Raw genomic sequence first — 23384 nt, forward strand, 5'->3', positions numbered from 1 at the left:
TTTCCAGTTGATCTGTCCAGCATATTCCCAAGGACAGAAACCAGAATACATCTTAAGAGCCAAGGACTCTGTGACAGTGAATCAAGATTTACCTTTCATTTTCTCTTCCATACCAGCTGGATTGATTCTTCCTTCAGACTTTGCCAACTGCACATTGAGGTTTCTGCCTAAGAAAAAGTTCACTCACAAATGCATCTAAAACCTTTTCTCATTTTTAAAGTGGTATTCAAAGACACCTAGTTTTATGTTCCCCAAGCACTGCCCACATAGACATAAGGCAGATGTAATGCCAGGAAACTTCTTTTGAGCTCACAGGGCATTTCACACACAGAATGCTGCCTTGTGGTGTTGGGGGACACTGGGGTGACACAGAGCATGGACTATGACTATACATGAGGGGCAATTTCTTCATCTGTGATTTCTTCTTTACTTGGTTTGCTCTGTCAACGAAGATGTATAGCAAGGAATGTACTCTTGTCACCCAAGTGGGACGTGGATTTTTATAGAAACTTGGCATGGAGTTCTTAAAGAGAACAAGTGATACTTGGAATTTTGCTTTGTAATTTCCCAAAATTGTTCACAAGATGGACACTGTGCATTCAAAAGAAGGGGATAAATCAGTTCTGTAGGACTTTTAACATCATTTTCCTTCTATTTACTTTGAAGTAAGTTATTCTGTTGCTTTTTTTCACAGAGAATCTTTTGAAACAGGTATGAAGCCAGTGTGCCCAAATGTGGCTAAAACCCAAACAGGCATTTTTTATTTTCCACTTATAGAGAATTCAAGAAAAAATAAAAGGTTGCAAGATCTGCTCATAGTGTCGCTTGGAATATACTCATGGAAATTCAGGCTGTTTGTTACACACTTCATATTTTTTAAGTGGTGTTATGTGGGCGGGTTTGGAGACCCATGGAGAAGCCCAGGATCTATATAAATATCCAAATGGGACTATATAAATATCCAAATGGGAATAAGGGAACTCTCTCATTTCCTCTTTACCGCCTAGTGCTTACTTCTCAGGCTTTACTAGTAACATGGCAGTTCATGGTGCTTTGTGCCTATTTTAACTTAAACAGTAGGACCACATTTTTAAAACACAGGACTAAAATAATATTATTCTCTCAAAGAGAACTTTTAGAAGTAACAAGATACTAAAAGAGCTGCCACAATTAAAGTATTAAGAGGTAAGAAAGGCTGGATTTCAAGCTTTTCATCCTAAGGTCAATCATAAAACACCAACCAATCAACCAAACTCCAACATAACCTTTCCCCTTCCAAGCCCCACCCTGGGTGGGGACCACTCCCACTGGCTTGCATGAAGGCACTGAATAATGTGGAAGTCACAGGTGATTCTTTTGGTGGGTTTTGTGGCTGATGGTTGTGGCAGAAAAGATGTATCACAACACTGAGTTAACTCAAATCCTCATAAGGGAATTTCCGCAGTGCCCAAAACACTCTTTCTGAGCAGGGCTGAGACGCACTCCCTCAGAAGCCTCTGCCCTTGAGGCTGTACCTCTTTTATTACCATCGGCACATCAGTCCTCAGGCTCCCACATAGTCACAAAGCACTGTGCTGTGAAGTCACAAGTCTGCATGCTTGGTTAGGAACAAAACCCCATGTAAAACAAAATAGTAAATTACAAGCTTTGGGAACAGAACTCTTGATGCTCAGAAGTGTGAGTCTTATCCTTTAACAGCTGAGATATCTCTCCAACCCAAATTACAGGGTTTGATTAGAGTCAAACTTTTCCAAATTAACATGGACAGAAATCCTTAAGTATTCCACTGACTGGGTGTTTAACTGAAGCTTGAACACTTTCTCATGACCAAGTATCTGACAAGAATCAACTGACAAAAGGGAGGTTTTCTTGGCTCACAATTCAGAGAGATCAAGTCTCTCCTGGGAGAGACAGAATGGTAATGGAAGCCTGAGCTGCATGGTCTAACTACAGCCCAGTCAAGACTAAGTAAGCAAATAAAACCAAGTAACACATCTTTCTCCTGATGCAAAAATAAAGCTTTCCCATTTACTACTGGGGAGATTTGCTATTTCATCACATACCTAGCACATTGGGGCATTGTTGTTGTTTTGAGGTAAACTCGAACCCACAAGTCAACACATGTTCCAAATGCCCTCACCAAATTCAGAACCCAAGCTCCTCACTCCATTTAATTGAGCTAATAAAGTATAAACAGCTTTGGTTGAGGAGACTGCTGCCAGCAGGTAGACATGTCACTCCAAGGTTTTGTCTTCATGAAATGCTTAACCTTGCTACTTTTACTCAAAGAGAAACAAGAAGGCAGCTGGCTCTGCCATTGGCCTTCCTTGCCATGAACCCATATATTCCAGACTGGGTTAAAAGGGCTCCATAGCTCAGCCCAAGCATCACGAGATCTGTACAGCTACCTCAAAGTCAGGGTGCCCTAGTTTTCCTCAATCCCCAAGACTGAAAAGCCTTCCCTCTTTGTGAAGCACAGAAAACAACTATTTCTCCACCTAAATTAATGCAAATACCATACTTCTCTGACTTGAGAAATATAGTAAAACTAGGTCACTGTGAAAAGTGAAAGGTGAGTCCTAGGGCATGAAACACAAGGCCAATAATGATCCCAAAATGACGAGACATAATCACTTCATAAGCTTGGATAAAGTTACTCTGAAAAGTTAATGGCTCAATCTTGTCAAGTATGAATAGAAACAGGCACTCATGATAATGAACACTTAAGGCTAGCTCATTGTGGGTGAGTGAGGCTAAACGCTTTCAAGGTACCCAAGTTGCTTCTGTCTACAAGTGATGTGTATACATGTCGTTCTCGATACTTGTGATGAAAATTGGCCTTTTCTGAAAGAATGGGCTGCCAGATCACTTAGATTCTGTACTATGTACAAAGTCTCCTGTGCTTAGGCTTAAGATGTAGAGTTTTATGTAAGCATTAAAACGTTCTAAGAAATAAATGGAAAAAATTTATATCTCTTCAGTAAACATTTTAATAATATTTTATTTATTCTTTGAGTATTTCATGCAAGTAGATAATGTATCTTGATTATAGTTGCCCCCCTTACTTACCTCCCTCCAACATATCTTCCTCCCAACTTCATCTCTTTTTGTCTTATACCCCCTCAGTCAAATGAATGTTGCCTGCATGTGTACGGGTGTAGAGTCATCATCTCCCAGGGCATGAGAAAACTACCAGTGGCCACCATCCCCCAAAGAAAAGTGAGTCACTATCACCTGCCAATGACTCCTTAACTGAGGAGGGACCTCGGGGGGATACCCCCTGCCTTGAATAATAGAATTTAAATCAGCTTGATCTTGCATCGGTCTTGAGCAGCTAACCAGAATTGTCATCACTACATGTGTGCAACAGCCATAAAATTTTCAGGTAAGTGGGTGGAACTGAAAAGATTATACTGAGTAAGGCCACTCAGGCTCATTAAACATTTTAATTGCTCTGAGCACATCTGATAATGTATCATGGCCATTTTTAACATCAGATCCCTTTCATCCTTTGAAACTGGTTTACTAGATGGGCTTAGATTTTGATGAGGCCAAGAAGGGATATACTTTCTGCACTGTAGGGGCTTATTTGTGGGTGAGGCAGTGAATCTCTGATATTTCTCTTCCAATGAGCAAACTTGAAGTCTCTGGTTAAAAGTCAATGTCCGAAGTCTTCAACATGGTCAAAGCCAACAAGGAAGGTCTGAAAAACTATCAGAGTCAAGAAGAGCCTAAGAAATATGATATTAAATGAAACATAAGATCCTGGAGCAGAAAGAGATGGATGTGAAAGGGAAACCTAAGGAAGAGAGCCCAGCACGGAGTTCAATTGATATGAACAAAGTAGCACTGGTTGTTAGTCATGGTGAAGTTAACATGACACACCTCTGTAAGATGTCAGTTACAGGGGAAGCCAGGTATGCAATATAGGAAACCACTTCAAGATTACTTTGTGAGATAAAAAGCTTGCTTTACAAGGTCACTGTCAGTAATCATGCAACACCATTAAAAAGTAAAATTCTTGTATTTATTAGTAACTTCCTCTGCTGTGATATGAAAGAATGGAAAAGGACGTGACTTCAGAAATGATGGTATGTAACTTGTCAGGCAAGAGGTACCGAGTGGAGCAGTGACTACTATGGGGTAACCATAGTAGTTTCTATGGGGGTAACCAACTCATTTCTGATTGGATCGGAGACCTGATTCAGAGAAGGGAGTCCATACCTAGTAATGTGGATCTGGTCAAAAGCCCATGACTGGGGAGGTCATAGACACAAAGGTAAGCCTACTACTTTTGTTTTGCCAAATGAACATATTATCCCACCCTGCCTACTAATTATTTATGCTTGTATCTATGGAGTGCTATCCTCACCCCAGATCAGAGGAACTTGTCTTTACACAGAACCTCAGTTAATGCAGAGACTCGAGGTGCTGACAAGAGGTGACCGCTGGGTGTCCAGTCTTAAACAAGCAGAGAGAATTTAGGAGCTGGAGGATGAAAGAGAGGACTGTGAAATGCCGTCTTGTGGCATCATATGGCCAGGATACTCATGAATTCACAACAGCTGCAGTTGTCTTGATAGGGCACAAGTCCAAACAAGTAAACATCCAGTCATAGATAGGGTGCGGTTCGTGGTGTCAATCCTGTCTAGGACTACTGAGGGAGAGAAGGCATTGTCTTTTATAGTTTCCGGTGGGTCACTCCTGAGTGGACACTTCATGTTCATGCCCAGTAGAGCATCCCTGCTTAAACCCAGTGGTCACAAAGCAAAGCACACGAAACAAAAGGACAAGGAAGTAGGATAGCGATTTCATGGGAGAAATGGGGAATTGATAAAAATGAAGATAAGAGAGGGTAAAGGATGAGTGTGACCAGAGTGTGTTATGTACATATAGGAAACTGTCAGAGAATACATTTACTTTTTAGAAAGAAAAAGTGGTATCTACTGATACTCCCTCCCCATGATGAAGATAACTTCAGGCTTCTCAGCCTTAACATAGAAAAAAACAGCCTAGTGGAACAGGCCTACTGTCCCAGCTATTTAGGATGCTGAGAAAGAACCAAAACAAATTCAATGTGTGAGCTACGGATTGAGTTCAAGACCAGCCTTTGCAATAAGGGAGACGTGGTCTCAAAGTAAAAAGCAAGAAGACAGCTCACGGTGTAACTCAGCGAAGAAGCGCTTGTCTAGTGTGCACATAGCCCGGGGTTCCACCTCCAGTGTTGTGAAAATGACAAGAAAGGAAAAGAACTCCATGGCATAAATCACAATGGAGCTTAGAACATGTAAGAGACTAGGTAGGGAGAAACCTCCCAGCTCCTCCCTCCTACCACAACAGAAGCACAAGGCTAGGACAACTGCAAAGAATAGCTAGCACCCTGGCACACACACACACACACACACACACACACACACACACACACACACATACATACGACCCCCCCACACCCACACAAACCTTGTTCTATACTGCATATAAGGACAAGGCAGCCACAATCCCTTATGAGTTCACTGCCCCTAAATTGTACCTGGCAAGACAGGACACTGGGATGCTATCTAATCTAGGGCAGCCTGCCATAAGGACAGCAAGTGACACCCTCAAACATCTTAAAGAATTTCCCATGTATGACCTCAGGTGACCTCCACAGCAAGAGCACACAGTAGAGAGCATGGGTTATGACTGCCATAGTTTATGAGGAAAACTGAGGGCTAAGGAAGCTATAAAATGTATCTAAAGTCATGACTTATAGAAGAGCCTCCATCACAAATGAAGATCGAGCTCTCTGGACATCACTTCAACTCTTCATGGAAATTATATATTTTTCAGAAAAGAATTGTGGACTCGGAATACAGCTCAGTGGGGGCTGGATGGCTTGCCCAGCATATATGAGGTTCTGAATTCCATTCCTAGAACCACCATAAGAATGATAGAGGGGAGGGAGGGAGGGAGGAAGGGAGGGGGGCAGGGAGGGAGGGAGGGAGGGAGGGGAGAAAAGTAAGAGAATTGTAATTAGGTACAGTGGTACACGCCTGTAATCCCAGTACTTGGCAAATGGAGGCAGAGGATCAGAAGTTCAAAATCAGCCTCAGCTACATGAGACCCTGTCTGAAAAAAAGAAAAGAATTACATACATACTTTAGAACACAGCATTCTAAGGATTAATGTAACAGAAATCTATGGCAATGCAGTTCTAGTGTGCCACCAACTCTATAAAAACAAGACAGGGGGAGTAGCATATAGGAAATGTGTCCTATCCATATTTGCATAAAGAAAACACTCTAAAGGTAATTTGGCTTAAATCACTTGTTTATATAGTTTAATATATTTATTTCTCATTATATACATATGTGTGCACATATATGTGTGTATATACATGTACATACATAATTTCAGAGTCACTAGTGTGGGATTTGCCATGTATTCTATCAGTTTTAAGCCACTTTAGGGCCAGGGGTGTAACTTGCTAGTAGAGCATTTGGCTGATGCATAGCGAGTCATGGGCTCAATCTCCCACACCACAAAACAGTTATTTTATTCTCTGGCTCCAGGTCAGCACTGGGCGTTACAGTCCCACTTCTCTCTGCCACTACCTTGAGTGAAATTCCACTGTCATCAGTGAACCACCACCCTTTGGAGGCCGTTGACTGAAGAAACAGTGACTTGAACTGTGCTTCAGTTTGCAGCAACTAAAGAAGTGCCCACGTGTCTCATCTTCTGTGACTTACGAAGATATTTCCTGTAGGCATGGCCCAAAGGTAAGCCATGCCCCAGACTATTGGCAACAGTGCTGTCAAGGGAAGCTGTGCCTGAGGACATACGTCAGACTCAAAGATCAGACTGGAGCCTGGCAGCCCCTCCATCTCCTCCTTCCAGAAGAACTACAAAAGAGCCACAGAAGCTCTCAGGGTAATGTAAGAAAATGTAAGTTCTAAAACGGTTCTCACAACCCCCTCTAGGGAAGTCCAGAAGGTTCTAGCAGAAAGCACTGACCAACACCAAATCTAGATGCTGGCTGCTTCTCACTGGAGGTTTATTTTAGGATGGTTTCCATCACAATGACATTAAATGTTGACAAGAGAATTCTGGTTTCAGGTCAAGGGGTGAACTTTTAAATTTTGGAAACTGTCTCATGACATACACCATCTAAAGCTGGCCCATTTGTGAACAACTATGAGCAGCGTTCATCTGACAAGATAATCAAGAGAAGCACAGGGATGTGTGGAGTGTGGTGGAGCAAAGAACGCAGCCCCGAGCTGTGAGAGATCAGAACACCTTAGAGTTCCTTTGTAGCAAAAGAAAAGACAAGCTTTGGGTTTGAAAATTTCCTATTTGGTGCTGAATGATTTCTAAGTGTCATAAATTACTGTAGATGTTTACACTATAGTGAGAATAAATATGGGGGGGGATGCTACTACTTCACAATAAATAACTCAGTTAAATATGTTACAATAATCCAAACCATTCAAAAGGGAAGCAAGTTGAATAATCTAACCTCAAAGTCAGAATGGAAGACATTAGTCTCCATGTTCCTCGATGGGGATAAAGGGCAGGGGGATGTGGAATTAGAACTTCGTTGACAACTTCTGCTCATTTCCTAGTAACTCGTGGAAGGTGGCCAGGGATGGAAAAGATGGCTACTGCTGAACTATTAAGTGTGTCCTCACAGTTTACTCAAACTTTTTGAAAAACACCAAACTGGGCTACCAATTTCTAGACATGTGGCTTGCCTCTGTCCTTTTTGGCTCCAACTACTTGAAAGACACAATGATTAGAAAAAGTGTCATTCACTTGAAATATCATTTTTAAATTTAAAAATTAAGACTGAGTTAACACATTCCTCCCAGATTCTTCCTGGTTAGCCTCAAATCATCCAGCTTTACTGTTGTGTCTGACTACGTGAAGATTCTAGAATTCCGGCTATCTGGCTCAGGGCAGCCAAGCTGTGCAATTCCCAGGTAACTTACATAATGCTGCTGGGAACAGCAAGGAAGAAGCAGAAGAAATGGACAAAAGGGCCAGAGGGAGTCATTTGTTTGGCTGGTTAAAGTGTTCAGAATTATTTAAGAGTTGGAAAGGAGCAGTGTACCACACCCTCCAAGGCCTCCAGCCTAAATTCTACCACTCATTTTTAACCATGCCTTCGGATCTAAATCTCAGCATCTTCATGAAAAGAGAGGTAAAGAGCCTCCAAAGAATGCACTGGGAAATCCAAGCCTACCAGAGATCAAACTTCTAAAACGTACCTCAGTTAAAGCCCCCAGGCTGGATTGATTACTTGACACTTTGCTCCCTATGATGAAACTTGTCCCACTGGCTTCTTCCCAAGGGACAAGAGCTCATCACCCCCCTACAGTGCTTCAGGCACGTGCCATGAAGCACAGGGTATACAGGGACAGTGAGCCAACACGGCCTTCATCTAGAGGAAGCTCTTAGAGGTGATACACGGTGAGCATTGCAAATCCACCAAAGACAGTTCCCGGAGGACAACGAAGAGATATAAATGACACAGGTTATGAGGTATGAGCTGAGGCACACAAGGGTTTTTCATGCACACAAGTTTATAGTGGAGTCAAGCATGAAGGAAAATTAATAAGATGTATTGGGATCATAATTGTCTGCCAAATGACTACCACTCATGTCTCCTCAATATTCCTTCCTGAATATGTATTTCTCAGCTTCCCTGAGTTAAAAAAAAAAGCAGGTTTTGCTTGAGATGTTTAAAATAAACACTAGGTTCCTCTGTATCATTTTACTGTCAGTGTTCTCCTGTAACCCCAGAAAGGGCATGAAAAACAGCCAAGGATTGACATCGCAGAACTTGAGAAGATCCTGAGAAGGCCTTTGTAACAGTGGCACTTGGAAAGCCTTTGACCTGCATTGAGGAAACAGTTGGGGGGTTTGAAAGACCCCATTCTTACTGTTCAACATGGATAGCTTCAGTAAAAGCTCATGACAATCAATAACACGGATCCTACTCACATCACACGAATTTTCTTGGCTGAAAACAAAGGTTAAGAGAGATGGGATATTATAGCCATGACCAGCCAAGCGCGAGACAGAAGTTGGACCAGAAGGCAGTCTGCACTGGTTCCCACCCTCACACCTTCTCCTTCCTTAGACCTGCACCTGCTCTTTCTCAAAATTCTCGGACATGCCTACCATCAAGACGGGCATGTGACAGCAGGCCATCATCAAGAATAAGGTGTGATGGCCAGTGTGCCACTCAGTTCGTAGCATACCTGGCATGCACACCTCCCAGGGTTCAAGCCCCAGCATTGCAAAATCCGAGTATGACCATCCAGGTCTATCATCTCAGTGTTTGGAGACAGAAGCAAAATGGTCAGGAGTTGAGGGTCATCCTCAGCTGTGTAGCCTGTCTCAAAAACAAACAAACAAAGGCAGCATATAATCCCAACTTTCTGCTGCAGCAGAATTCCAGACATCTAAAATAATCCGTTTCAGAGTCCTCACTGCTCTATTCCTCTCACAGTTTGGCAAATGTTTACTGTCCCCTCCCCCCGCCCCACTGTGAAGCTGATTAACTTTTACTCAAGTAGAGCGGTTGCTCTTTCCCTTACCAAGGACTGTGCAGAGCATTGCTGGGCCATAAATGACACTCAAAGAACAGAATCCTTATAACCTTTTGCCTGACTCTGTTCCAAGACATTGAAATCATGCCCTCTCTGCTGGTGCACAAATCCCTCTGTGACCTGGCACACCCACTCTCTGAGGGCAGCTCTCAGCTATGACTCCTTAGCTGACTGGGCCCCAGACAATTAACTTTTCTCTTGTCCCCGGAACTCAGGGAGATATGTCTCTGCCCCAGGACCTTTGCTTGCCTCTCATCTCCCAGATCTTCACATGGCAGTTCCCTTTATAGCCTGGTAGCACCTTCCAGAGAGATACACCCAACTTCCTTTATCCTTAGTGACTCACATTGTCCTTTTTCTCACCCCAGGCATAGTTCAACCACAGACCTCTGTGTTCAAAGCACTATATTATGACCACAAGCCTAGTATCTATAGATTTGTGTTTGCTTGCTTCTTTCTAGTTCTTCATTCTCTAGGGTTGTGCCCACACTGCATCCACTCTTGTTCTCTTCTTATCACCCCCTTCTAGAACCTGAAGAGCTACCAGATGCAGAAAGACTAATAAATACTTTAGGATGAAATGAAGGCTGTGGGTGTAGGGAGGGATGTCATGTGTCCCCTGGGCAAAGAAAGTGCCACAAAGCCAACAGTTTACAGTATGGACTTTGAAAGTAATAGAGAAACTCGGTCGAGAGAGATGTTGGGGGACCTTCAAGAAGAGGGAAAGAGGAAGACTTCTGTACACAATGGAGAGCCCCAAAATCCCTTATATCAGGGCAGGCTAGTACTGGAATGCCTGCAGTCTAATTTAAGGAAGTCAGAGGAAGGATGCTAATGATATCTTTAACTTCTCCTGTGGGATAACACACACACATACTCATACATCCCTACTCATACACATGTCATGCACACACATATACACACACACACACATACTCATACACACACCTACTCATACACATGTCATGCATACACACACACACACACACTCATACACACACCTACTCATACACATGTCATACACACACACACACACACACACACACACACACACATACACACACACACAACATTGCCTCTCTGTTTTTCAAATACAAGTTTCCCAGGACACACAGAAGGGAGGTGCTGTGGACTTAGTGTCTTTAAGTGTTGGGACAGAAAGCACCACACTGTTCAGTATAAAGCTGAAAACAGTGACGAAACCCGCTCCTCCAGTATCTGTTCAAATCCCTTTGCAAAGCGAACACAGATTTTCTTCTATCAAGCCACCGGGTGACTCATCTCTTTGGAAACATGTCTCTGGCATTCTTTCCTCTGGCCTGGAATTCTTGGAGGAAATCAAGCAGATCAGTGGCCAATGACAGGAGAGAAGTCAGAACCTGAAATCCTAGATGAAGTTCAGCTGTGGACTTGCCGCCTGTGAAGCTCTGTCACTGGTCTCTGTGCAAAGCATCGCTCTGTGGCCAGTGTTTTATAAATTAAGTAATCAGTGACTAAAGAGTGACACTTTTTTTTCTCCAAAATAATCATGTAGCTGCATGGAAGCAAATACAAGCCTTTAATGGTGTCCTGAGTTATTCTGAATTCATTTACTTCTCAATCCAATTGAGGACTCTCTCTCTCTCTCTCTCTCTCTCTCTCTCTCTCTCTCTCTCTCTCTCTCTCTCTCTCTCTCTCTCTCTGTGTGTGTGTGTGTGTGCCTTGGAAACAGTAGCTCTGTCCTTAAAAGTTCCCAGATAACAAAAACATTGGGGGTGGGTTCTCTTCAAAAGATTTGAGGATGTAAACACATGAGAGTTTAAATTAACACTAGTATCAACTGTTTGAATTGAGGAGAAAAAAAAATCACCCCAAAGAGTTTTGTCAGAGTAAAAAGAAAACAAATCCCGAGCCCTGACAGCAGGATAAAAGCCACGCTCTCCCCCTTCCTCGCACAGGCTTTTCTATTGAAGTTCATTTTGACACTTTATTACTTTCCCACATTGAAGAATATTGCCTTTCAAAACTCTCCATTTCTCAGCTGGTTGTACTATTATTCCTTCACCCATTGTTGGGAGTTCTTAGCGACCATCGTTCCAACACTGAACGCACAATCTTCGCTTTCTCCGAAACAAAAAGAAACCGGCATTTCACACCCTTTCCACTTTAAATTCATACCTTGTATTTTTTAAAAAAGAGAGAAAGAAAAAAATAATCAGGAAGCCTCCAACATGCCAACAAACAAGAAACAGAAAAAGCTGGCTATCTATTTGCTAGACAAGAAGCAACTGGAGATGGCCATAAGCAACCCACCACTGTGGTCACAGGAAGGGCTGTGTACCAAAGTCTCCTACTGTTCCCATTCATTAGTCAGCACTGGGAGGGTGGGCCCACAGCAGCCCCTGGCTGATAAAGATTCTCTATAAATTAGCCCATCTCTTTGACGAAAACAAGCAAGGCAGAGGCTACTCCATAATTTTACACTCATAAATTAGGGAAGCAGATAAACGCTAACCAGGGCTTGCCACACAAGGGGAAACTAATTTAATTAATTCATACACAGCACCTCATTAAGAGCAGTTTTCGCAGTGAGGTTGTGATCTTGTTGAATCTGTGTTATTTCCCACCACGATGCGCACTTGGTTGGCAGGGATGAGGCTCCCGGAAAAGGAGAGGATGGGTGCATTTGTGTGCTGTGTGTGTGCTGAGGAACAGGGAGCTTGCTCCCCACCTCCCAGACAGGAGCCCACAGCACTCTTCATGGAGAGTACCCTTTAATAGGCCACATTTTGCCTTGGCTTTTGTTTGTGTTACTTCTGTACTTCCATGAAGGAATGAGAAAATGATACCTCACTGGATGGAAAAGAAGGAAAAATCATGAATTGCTCATAAAATGTTAAGATGATTTCAAAGACTTCTAGGTCGTCTAGGGAGAAGACACAGATGCAGTCCCCTAAACATTTCACAGCTTGGAAGAACCTTCCAGCTCCCACAGGCTCTTGGGATCCAAGACTAGAAATAGCCTTTGGCCAGACTCGTATTTCTCTAAACACTCTGATTGATTGATTTAGTACTTCTTTTAAAAACCATCCAAGTCATAGTTTTCTTTTGCATTAATTCATGGGGCAAGATTTTAGTGTCTAAATATCTCCATTGGTAAAGAGCTACACGCAAGGGCAAACCTTGAAAAACTGCCTGACCCTGGTGACAGGGCAGAGAAAACAGATGAGGTTGAAATAGTTGGCAGGTTCAGAAAAGAAGAGTGGAGAGAGATGACAGATCACCCACAGGACAAAGGAATCAAACCTGAAGAGTTCCCAGCAGTTAAAAGTGAACAATCTCATCAATGAAAGAAAAACACTATTATCTTATCAGCTATGATACAAATACTCATAGACTTGATATTTATAGCAGTCATGAAATTTATAGCATTTATGCGATTTATAGAATGAATGTCACCTATAGAATTGGTACACTTTATTGGTGATGGAAATTGATTGTTGGATGTGTCTACTTATAAGGCAAGAGGAGACAGAAGCGGCATTGGGTGTCAATAAACCTCAATTATCTCTGTTACTTTACTGGAAGTCTAAGGGCAATTTTTGAAGGGAAGTGTAGGTTTAAAAGGACATGGTGTGAGGGACTCTACAGTGAGAGCAACCACAGCCTGAATGAAGACTGAAGTCGTTTCATGACTGTGATCAGAGTTTGCATTTCTCAGATTCATAATTCAAAGTTGTTTCCAGTCAAACAACTGAAAGAGAAAGCTATATTTCACCATCTCTAACTCCCGGCTGTCCTCTCTACAGCTCTGCTCCGATCAGCCTTCTTAATATAATAATCAGTAACTACTCAAGTTAACTTGGCACTTACTTTATAGTCTAATTTTCCCACAGAAATCTTCTAATCAATCACTTTTTACACTTAAATAGCATCTACACTGTGTCTTTACATCAGGACTCTAGGCCATCCCAATCGCTGCACTGTGCTCAGCCTCCCAAGACTAAATGCTTTGCCTTCTCAGCATACACAATCGGGGATCACTTCAGGGTCTCTTAAAATCATGTCTCCAAAATACAAACAAGGACATTTAGAAGATGTTTTAAATTGTAAGTCACTCAGCAGTCTCTGTTTATCCTGTATCTAATCCAGAGATTTTGAGCAAACAAGTAGTTGTTATTGAAATACCTAACTGTAACTCCTTGAAGTAAAGTTTAAAAGTTTATAACATTCCACAAAAATATAAGTACACCAAAATTGGAGCATGGGTACATTATTTTCAGAAATCTACCCTGTTTTCCAGTCTTGATGGCAAACCCCAAAATAGCTGATAACCATGTAAACAAGCTGAGTTCAGAAACATGCAAAAACCCTTTTTCTTCCTTTTTGTTCTGATGGGCAATGGCGTCAACATGAACTCCAGATTCTTGCCTTTCTACAAGTAGCCTGCCTTGGCATTTGTGTCGATATGGGTGGTTCAAAAGCCCAGCACTCTGAACCTCAAACTAATCCAAACACAGCATAACTGCAGTGTTTTCAACCACCCTGGCTGATCTCACCTTTTTTTCATGCTGCATCCAAGATAAGATGAAGTGGGGGTGGGGCATCAGAACTATTGAAAGTACAAACCTCCCAACCCAGGGTCTGAGAATAACATCCGGAGATGAGATGGTCCAGACAAGAAGATGGTGAAAGCATGAGAATATTCATGCTGGACTCTGGGGTTCACTTGTGCCAGAAAGAGACAACCATGTTCTGGCCCTTGCCTGACTGGAAAAGCTCAGGCCCGGCCACCACGCTCTGCCTCTTGCTAGTTTGCTGCCAACTATTCAAACAAAATGATTCCATCTTCCCCATCCAATGTACACCCATGAGATACTATTAGACTCAGAGGGCTGGAGCTGAAGGCAGTCAGTGTGGGAAACCCTGCGTTCTGTCTGGAATAAAAAAAGAAGCAAACACAACAGAAGCAAGACTGGAAGTTTCTCAAAGGAAAGCGGTCAAAGCAAGGGAACGGCTGTGATGGAAATTAAAAGCAACAAGGTGATGGTTCTTTGAACAATTGAAAGAAACTGGAACTTCTTTTGAATATGTCCATATTTAGCTGTAAGGTAGACAGACCTCATCATAAAAACCTGTAAACATGCTCAGAGAACACAGGTGTTTTAAGACAAAAGCAGAATCCAGTCTCACACCGCTACACAGCTAACTTGGTCCACACCTGAGGCAGCCAAGTGGATAAAAAAAGGGAGTTTTTCTTTGTCTTAAGACAATTAGTCCACAGTGTCTCAATTCCATGTGTACCTGAAGAATTTGTTTTAAGTAAAACACAACCCTAACATTCATACTTGAAGAGTCTACCTTCCCAAAACCACCAAGTCAGAGACTACAAGGTGTCTGTGTGTGTGTGTGTCTTCCAAACACACACCCCATTCATAGGTATGTCCTATTCTCTCCTCTTCTCTTTTGCCAGAACATATGAAGTACATTGACTATACTTTCTGCCATCCATGCATATTAGTTTGTTGCTGGAGGGCTTCTCTCCAGGTTCCCCAAGCCCCACAGTCCCACAATCCACGTATAAAATAATCACTCAGACGCTTATATCACTTATAAACTGTATGGCCGTGGCAGGCTTCTTGCTAACTGTTCTTATATCTTAAATTAACCCATTTCTATAAATCTATACCTTGCCAAGTGGCTGGTGGCTTACCGGCGTCTTTACATGCTGCTTGTCCTGGCAGTGGCTCCAGTGGCTCCCCCTCCTTCTTCCTGTTTCCCCAATTCTCCTCTCTCCTTGTCCCGCCTATACTTCCAGTCTGGTCACTGGCCATCAGTGTTTTATTTATATAGAGTGATATCCACAACATTAGTTCATTGATTCTGCTAAAGAATGTTGTGAGGTGAGCTCAATTATAATACCCATTTTACACATGAGGAAATGGGGGGCATCAATCACCCAAAATAAATGGCCAACCTTTGCTTGAACTTGGCACAGGGGTTTGCTTTTAATCATATTAAAACTCTGTTATATTTGCTAGTTTGGGGGGATTTCTGGATAGTCTCGTTTGGAGTGAGTGAATGAAACTCACATATGACACACTTAACTCAACATGAATTTAAACCACTATCTGCCCTTCTCACTACTGTCTCTACCACAGAAGTCCCCATTGCAGTCCACAGGCGGCTCAACCACAGCCACCCAACTCACTGTGGCTAAGCAGTGGTCCTGGCACTGCCTCCCGAGGACAGTGCCCTCAACCTTCTGCTGTCTGGATTCTGAGTTGTGTGGTGGTTTTCTTGCCTGTTCTGTTTAACCTTTTATGGAGAGGTTACAGGAAAAAAACAGTGAGTTTCTCTTCACTAAAGAGGTGGGGCGCCACTTGAAATAGCTCCATTCAAGAAGCAAACACATAAAACCTGATTTCCAAGTGTGCAGCTTATTTTTTGTGCAAATGAATGAAGAGTGTAAAATTTAGGTTTGCTAGGACTGTGCTCGAGTATTTCTGGCTCACACGATGAGCAGAAGTCACAGTCAGAGTACATTTTAGCATGTGTGAAAGGCTGACCTAGTGGTCAAATTATTTATCAGGGAGATGTCTTCAAAATTCCATACACGCAAAAATGTGTTTTCATCCAGTTCTGGTCTGACTGTGAAGACTAAAAGCATTCTTCTGAGTATTGGGCACTTTAAGACTATGATGAAAACACACACACACACTCACACACACTACTGAACAATCTAGCAGAGATCATAAACAGTTTTATGGAATTCTTACATTCCTTTGACTCTGCTGTGAGGTGCTCCAGCAGCACGTGAGGTGCTCCAGAAGCACACGAGGTGCGCCAGCAGCAGCACACGAGATGCTCCAGCAGCACGCGAGGTGCTCCAGCAGCACGTGAGGTGCTCCAGCGGCACGTGAGGTGCTCCAGCAGCACACATGAAAGAAAACTACTTGGCAAGTCATGTGTTGACTTGTTTTTAACTGCATACAAAGCACAGTTCTTCAGGAATATACTTTCTTATTAAAGATTTTTATTTAAAATATAATGATATCACTTCTCCCCTTTCCCCTTTTCCCTGTCCTCCCTCTAGCCCCTCTCATGCCCCCTACTCACTCCCAATTGGATGGCCTCTTTATTTTTGCTACACACACATACACACACATGCATGCATGCATAATGCATATATTTATATATGTATATATATGTATACACACATGTTTTTATTAACAATTATCACATCAGGACAACATCCAAAATCAAGTTTTACTTACTTTTCAAGATGTTGTCTTACAAGATGTTGTAGCTGCTATGATAAACTACCATACACCAGGTGGCTTAAATGATAAAAATCGATGTGCCAATTCTGGACATCCAGATCTGGTTTTGTGGAGGACCCTCCTCTCTGCTCCATACTGGCAGCTTCACATAAGGAAAGTGAGCTCTTTGGCTTCTTCTTGTAAGCACACGAACCCTATTGATGAGGGACCCAGCTTTATTACTTTATTCTCCCAGGGGCTCCATCTCCAAACCACATGAAATGGGAACCAAGGCTTCAACAACTGAGTGAAGGGTCACACAAGCACACAGGACACTAGAGTCATACTGCTTACAACACATTTCTATAGAACATCCCATACTAACAATTTCAGTGCCATCCCATTTTAGCACATTTATATCATTCCCAACTCTGAAAGATTACAGAACCAGAAAGTAAGTACTTTCTGGCAAATCACTAGAAATAATACTAGTATTATTTAAGTCCATCTGCTAACCAGGAAACTTTGCAATTGGTAGCTGCTGGTACAGGGAAATTGGTTTTTTTCAAGCCCATCCCTGGGTGTATCAACTATATATACTCCAGGGCAGGCTTCATGCTCAGAAGTAGTTGGACAGTACAAACGGGACTCCATATTTTTGGTTTGTTTGTTTTAGTTTGTGTGTGTGCCTTTTTTTCTTTCATTTTTATTTTTCAGATAAAGAACATGAAGTTGAGTAGGGGATTTTGGAGAAGTTGGGGGACTGAAAATAATATGATCAAATATAATGCATGGGATTTTTTTTTTACAAAGGAAAAGAGAAAGATGATTTTTAAAACTCTGGAAATGGACAGAAATTCTCTAAGAGACATTCAAGCTCATAAATCCACCCTGGAGGGAAAAAGAGACACAATGATGGGGGTGAGGCAATCCACAGTGTTGTTTGGGGTAGCTTGGGTTCTGTCAGTCACTTTCAGTATCACTGCTGGTGCCCAAATCATCTACAATGAAGTGATGTTCTGGGTGAAAGACTTAGTACTTTCAGTATGCAAGGGGGCTGCTGGGTGTGGTGAAAAGGAGAAGTCCTGGAAAGGGGACTGAGCCCTGTTTGATGTCGCTCACAGGATTAACAACAGCTTCCTGATGAAGGGGCCTATTCACCTGTGCAATTGAAGGGACGTAGAAGTGAGTCCTGGAGAAGGAAGATTTAAGCGGATCATGAAAATACAAGCACCAGCTCTTGTCTCTCCCTCTCCCTTGTAACCTGTATTCCAGGGTAGTCAAATGGTCTGAGTTGCTGGGGTATAACGAGTCTGGTGTGCATTGTGTGTCTGCATGCATGCCTGTACTCAGCATGTGCATGGAGGTCAGAGGAGAACTTTCTGGAGATGGTCCCCATCATACGGTTTCTGGATCAAACTCAGGTCATCAAGCAAGTGCCTTTATATGACAAGCCATCTCTACAGCCCCAAAATGATTTTTTACAAGAAAGTTCTACCCAGTAAATGTGGCTGAAATAATAGAATTATCATAGACATGTGTTGCACCCTTTAGTGAAATGATGGATATGGGTGATGGCCACCAATGGATTCAACCAGAGTTGAGACTGATGAGGACTATGGTGTGGAGTCTGTTTGTTACCAAGGGAACCAGCTGGTCAATGTTAACACTCAGATGCATGGTTAGATGGAAGAACAAGCAGGAGGAGGAAGGGGAGAGGAGAAGGAAGAGAAACAGGGAGGAGAAGATCAAGGAGGGCAGACTTGAATTTAATCGAACCTCTAAAGCTAATTTCTATTTCTAGGTGATAGAGTGGACAAGAAATGAGCTACCACCAAAAGGAGACAAAGACTGCAGGGCATGCAATGTGACAGGTGACTTATTTCTGCAACAAGTGAATGGTGCCAATGAAAGAGGAGAGAGGAGCCCTGTTCCTGAGTGAAACAGAGAGACAACCAAAGTTGATATGTATGACTTATTTGGGGTATTATTCAAAACAGCCCTTTCTATTGCAACAACATGGACATTTTTCTTATAGAATAGGATGATCTCAAGGAATTACCATCATCAATGGTAGATCTGAAGTGACACTGATGAGCATGAAAATTACCATCGTTCTGAAGACAGCTAATAAAATAGAGGGTAAATTGTATGGTGGCCTAAATTTACTTTAAAATACCTCAGAAAAAGAAGAAAATGTGGCAGTGATAAATAAATCAAAGTTTAGTCGGCCTGTCCATCTCTGTTTACTGCAGCATGATTCACAAAATCTCAGAGGAGGAACCAACTTAGATGCCCATCAACAGACAGATGGATAAAGAAAAGGTGCACATATCCAAATCACAACATTTGCAGGAAAAATTGATGGAACAAAAGGTCACTATGTTAAATGAAATAAGCCATGCTTAAAAACAGAATGCACTGGGTGTGGTGTGGTGTATGCCTTTAATCCCCAGCATTTGGGTGGCAGAGGCAGGGTGATTTCTGTTAGTCTGATGCCAGTCTGGCTATCATAGTGAGTTCAAAGACAGCCAGCACTAGGTCTTAAAAACTCCAAAACCAACCAAACGAACAAATAAAAAATGGCAAGCTTTATCTTATATTTGAAGCCTAAATTTAAAATCATATGTATGTGGCTATCAGTGTGTGTTGATTGATGTGTGTTTTTAAGACAAAGAGTTAGAAATGAGATTGTGAGAAGGGAGGAAGAGACGTTAAGGGCAGGAAATAGAATGGGTAATGAGACCCACAGGGCAGGAAAGCAGCGAGGCACTGTCTTGGGGAAGAAAGAAGGTGGGTAGAGGCAGAGGGTGCTACTGGGGGAGGGGAATGTGAGATCAAAGTCCAGTGGCATGTGTATGAAGATGACATGATGAAACCCATCACTTTAAAATTCTAACCTAAAAATTAAAAAAAAAATGTATCAAAATTCCAGTAAGTAGAAAATCCAGTTTGTTGTGCTTTCCCTCACTTGTATTTGGAATTTTCATAATCATTTTAAGTTTTGCCACATGATTCAGAGCAGGCAGCTAGGAGTAGATTTGTGATATTCTAGTTAAAGGAGAGGCAACAAGCCAGAGTTCTGACTCAAGACATGGGACGGCACTGTCTGCACAGTGAGCATTTGGATAGGAAGGGCAGACATGGGAGCTGGGGCCAGGCCACAGGCACCTCAGTGTGCTCGGCTCTGGAGCTTGGGAGAGCCAGCAGGTCTTAAGCAGAGGTAGATACAGCCTCATTCCCACCATCACACCTCTAGGCCATCACAGAAGCAGCCCTAGCAGAGTAGATTTCGTGGAGGTTGGAGAAAAGGGAGCAAACTTTAAAAATGAAGCCCAGGTGAACTCCAGTGGAAATGGTCAGAGACTGAACAAGGGAGCAGAGGAGAGCAGGAGATGATGTGGGGGAGCTGAACTGAATCGTGGGAAGAGAAGGAAAGAGTGGACTTAAAGTGTTTGACTTTCTGATAGAATCATAAAGTGACATCATACTGGGAAAGGGAATTCAAGAAGAAAGGACTTCAGGCTGGGTGGGGGCGGGGGAGATCTGCTGATCAAATCCATGTTAACCATGTTGAGTTTGCAGCTTCCACTAGTACCCAGAGTGGCCCAGGACATCCATCACAACCACAACTATAGACTCCAAGAACACTCAAATATGGAGAGTAGCAGAAGCATCAGAAATCTATGTGAGCCCTCACTGAGTGGCCCAGGGACTGTGCCTTTCATTATCCACTGTCTACCGTGGTGTGGGGCTCAGAATAAAGACTGCAGAAATGCTGAGGTTACCCAAAGACAATGTCAAGACTGCAAGGAGCTCAGGGCCAACCTCTGGTGACTCAGTGTCAAGGAGAGAGACTCTAAGAACGCCTCTGAAGGAAATCAATTATCAATTTTAAGGGTCAGGAGAAGGGGAGAAGAGATCCTGTGGCCATACAAACTCAAAGAACAGAGAAAATCAAGAAAAAATGAGGAACTGTCCCTGTCAAATATAGAAAATGAGAAAAAGCAAAGTTAGGAAATGGTCCATTCATTGGCCAACACTGAGGTACCTGGTGATCTTAGCCTTTCCACCAAATCTCTGAGGCAAATGGCCTACTTTCCTACCCTAAAAATAAAGATAAGTAGCACCACAGTGGCCAGTCGGGAGACAATGCCACTATTTGTGTGACCGTGACCACGTCATTTAACCTTTCTATTCTTTCCTTATTCTTAAAATGAAGCCCGTGAACTGTATTATTCTGTAAGGTTACATTCAATTCTAAAATCCCACACAAGCCAATCCTTTGGTTTAAAGTGTTCTGAAGATAGTAAGCGCCAAGAACCCACTTCGACTTCCACAGCATTCTCTGTGGAGCTCTTGGCGTACTTTCTTCCCTCTGCTTCATTCACTCACCCCCCCATCTACAGTGCTCCCTAAATCCTCATTTGAACACAAACTGACCATGCTGGTTACGACGATGACAATAAAAAGCAGAATCGGGGCTTGTGAAGGCCACTAAATAACTTGCCTGGCAAGGATGGGGACCTGGATACCATCCATCAGAACCCACCTTAAAAAAAGCTGGGCAAGAAGGCTCCCTGCTCGTGATCCAGCGCTGGGAAGACAGAACAAGCTGGGTCCCTGGACTCAGTGGTCAGTTATCCTATCCAATCTAGAACTTTCCAGACTAATGGGGGGTCCTGTGTCAAAATAATAATTAATAATAATAATTAATAATATTAATAAAACAAAAAGTGATGGGCCCACGGAGATGGCTTGATGGGCAAAGGTATCTGCCTCCTGGTGACCTGAGTTCCATCTCTAAGATCCCTAGAGTGAAAAGAGAGGTTCCCACAAGTTGCTCTCTGACCCCCATGGATGTGTTATGGCATGTACATTCAAGTACACACACAGACACACAGACACACACACACAGACACACAGAAACACACACACATACACACAGACACACATATACACACACACACACAGACACACAGATACAGAGAGAGGGAAAGGGAGAGAGAGAGAGAGAGAGAGAGAGAGAGAGAGAGAAACAAATAAAAAAGTAATGAAAAATGTGAATGATATGTGAGGAACAATAGCAAAGCTTGTCCTGTGGCCTCCACATGCATGACCACAAATGTACGCACGCACATGTACAAGCACACATGGATATGCACATACTAAACACAAGGGTGGTAGTATTAGCCAGCCACCAAATGCTTTTTTATACCACATAAATAATACTAATAAATGAACTTCTAATATTTCTTGGGGCTTAATGAGCCATTGGCATGGCAGTAGCCAGGAGAGCATGGTGCCCCGGGGCCTGCAAACCTTTGAGAAGTCAGGTGCACACGCTCAGGAGGCTATGTCTCCTTTACATCAGCAAGCTCTAAAACAGACCCTGCTATCACTCTTCATCCTAGCTCAAACTAGTTCTAGGTCACTCCAGCAACCTGGTTACTTTTGGCCTCATCCACCCAATATTTCAATCATGTGAGACAAACCATAGTTTAACCCTGTGACCAGATATCAATCTACAGACACAAGGCTGAGGCAGTAGCCTAGCCTCTCCTGTTGTTACATTGACAAACGTTGAGAATATTGACTACAAGTCTTAGTACAAAAAGATCTAATTTTTTTTTCACTCAGTCTGTACTAATGGATACAGAAAACACCTTAAAGACAAATAAAAAACAGGTCAACAGAACAAGAAGAAATGATTCACACAGACTGAAACTTGTTGGAATGAACTTTCTCAAATTAATCTCACAATCAGTCAGCAACAGAAACAAGCATACAGATTTACACTCACAATAGATGTCTGTCCATCTGCTATCTGCAGTCAGTATGCGGGTGAGCGCTGTGTGTTAGAAGCCATTATAAACACAGTGTGAAGAGAGAGAAACAACAGACTAACCCCTACCAGCATGACAGAGCTGATACACACAGGTCAGCTGCCCGAGACAGGCGTGCCCGTGTCAGAGGTTCGGGGGGTCTGTTTCTCTATGGCTCAATCAACTGGTTCCAATTTTCAAATGTTCAATGATCTTAAAAGAGTCGTGCCCCCCAAAGGCTGATTAAGACAAATTAAATTAAACACCTCAAGGAAGGGTCAGGAAGTGAAAAGCCAGGCGGGAAGTGAAGGCCAGATAGATAAGCAAATAAGAGGCAGAGCCTCGGCTCCAGCTGGCTGTTGAGTGTGATCAGAAACACGTGTGCTGGTATCCTGGCAACTAGTGCACAGGCCATGGTCCTCAAGGTTCTGATATTACTAAAGACTTACAACCCTCAGGAGACCCTGACGAAGAGGTAGCTGAAATCAGTGAGGTCTAAAGTCATGCAAAGAGAAGCTTGAAGACAGGGGACATTTGTCAGATGCCATCATGATTGCATAGAACAAGCAAAAGGATTTTACACAGAGAATTCAAGATCAGGAGCCACACCCAGGAAATGGGTGTCCACAGCAAGGCCCCTGCCTGGAAGGCGGAATGAAGACAGAGAAGCCCAGAGCATCACTGGCATGTACCCCACTTGTTTTTCAAGTCACACATGTCATCTG

The 23384-nt window shown here is 42.7% G+C and overlaps 1 protein-coding gene and 1 long non-coding RNA gene across 2 annotated transcripts in view; one reads left to right on the forward strand and one right to left on the reverse strand.

Annotated features, from left to right (window-relative positions):
• The window catches only part of Sox5 (SRY-box transcription factor 5), a 1002153-nt gene that overhangs the window by 913313 nt on the left and 65456 nt on the right, over positions 1–23384 (reverse strand). The window lies entirely within an intron of this gene.
• LOC121828170 (uncharacterized) lies at positions 6563–19065 on the forward strand. Its single transcript, XR_013050230.1, has 2 exons — positions 6563–6758; positions 18639–19065. It is a non-coding gene; the product is annotated as an uncharacterized LOC121828170 (long non-coding RNA).

Source organism: Peromyscus maniculatus, chromosome 3 (genome assembly GCF_049852395.1).
Source record: "Peromyscus maniculatus bairdii isolate BWxNUB_F1_BW_parent chromosome 3, HU_Pman_BW_mat_3.1, whole genome shotgun sequence".
Lineage (NCBI taxonomy): Eukaryota > Metazoa > Chordata > Mammalia > Rodentia > Cricetidae > Peromyscus > Peromyscus maniculatus.